This window comes from Seriola lalandi, unplaced genomic scaffold (assembly GCF_002814215.2).
Source record: "Seriola lalandi dorsalis isolate HSWRI2012SDOR001 ecotype SW California unplaced genomic scaffold, Sedor1 jcf7180002052121, whole genome shotgun sequence".
Classification (NCBI taxonomy): Eukaryota; Metazoa; Chordata; class Actinopteri; order Carangiformes; family Carangidae; genus Seriola; species Seriola lalandi.
This window is the reverse complement of record NW_019522674.1, coordinates 17,212-18,749: the sequence shown is the minus strand read 5'-3', so window position 1 is coordinate 18,749 and position 1,538 is coordinate 17,212.

Sequence of the window (1,538 nt, the reverse complement as noted above, 5' to 3'; positions counted from 1 at the left end):
ATAAACCTGGCACTGTCAGTAGTCCGGATGGCCATTGATGATGTTTATATGGGCATCCAGGATGAACTAAAGAATCTCCCGAAGGATGCTGGAGTTTTAGATAAACTGGGGGCTGTTTTTGTTGGCACTGGAGAAGGGATTGAGCATTTTGCAATTCATGTGGCTAGTGTGTTCTATGATTGGCATTATGATGAAATTGAGGAGGGACGAAGACTTGTTGCTCAGATATCAGACTATCACAAATATTACATAGTTACAAAGGAGCAAGATGGAACAACTGCCATTGATTTTAGTGGTGGTGAGTCGTCCTGGAATGGAGGAGGCATTTACTTCTGTCTCGCTGATCAGGGTGTGTCTGAGTTCTGCATGAACTATTTTGTGTCTAGTGATGAGAGTTTTGGGAAGAGTTGTTGGTCCATTGATGCACAAGGAAGCAAAGACATCATACTTGGCCTGGGAGAGTCGCATCGATTAGAGTATTCGACACTACAGAAAAAAGTATTCATGTTCATACCAGCTGGTTCTGTGGATGTTGTTTCAGGTTATGAAGCTGTATCAAATTCAAAATATGGGATATACAAGGGAAACAGAGATGCTAATCATTTTTTTGCAGTTCAGAAATCAGAGGACAAACATGTGATTGAACTAATGTTGAGTTACTATTACCAGCTGTATGGTGAACCAGGTGATGACATATTCTTCCTCGGTCCACAGAGAAGTTATGTTGAAGGCTCTGGTGGAAAAGACACGTACATCATTCCTGACAATGGAGGGAAAACAATAATTAAAGATGTGTATAAGAGACAGGCTTTTGACAGTGTGACGGAGGTCCGTGGGTCAGAGTTTAATGATGTCATCAAAGGAAACAAAGAACATAATGTTTTCGTTCCAGGAGGAGGGGATGATTTCATTCAGGGAAGAGGAGGAGAGGACTGGTACGTTATCACACCAGGCCAGGGTGTAAAGACCATCAACAATCAATCACCAGATCTAGTCTTGGATGTTCTCTTCCTGAAAGAACAATATCAGCATGTAACATGTGCTTGTGAAGGCCAGAGCATCATAATTTCAGTATCCGGCAGAAGAAATGTTATCTTACAGAACTGGTTTGATTCAAAGCGTCATCAGCACCTGCAGATCAAGACCAATGACGGAATAACAGCTGAACTGATTTCCAACCTCGTCAACTGCAGCAAGTGTGTAATGCTTCCCTTGATTGTTGATTACAGAAACCACAAACCTGAACCATTTAACATACTCCAAATATTCCAGTCACTAATTTTCCCTCTAGGAGAACAGTCCAGGTGTTTCAGATGTAGTCACATGGACCACACGTCCTTCCTTGACCTCCGAGGCAAAGCGATGATGATGAATGAAACTGATTCAGTGAGAGAAATGTACGGCTCCCCGGGTTTCGACATCATGGTTGGGAACAGGAATGAGAATTTGCTTGATCCTTACACCGGTGGTGCACTGATGATTGGAGGTGAAGGAAAAGACACTTATATAATCAGACATGGATATGGAAACACATTACT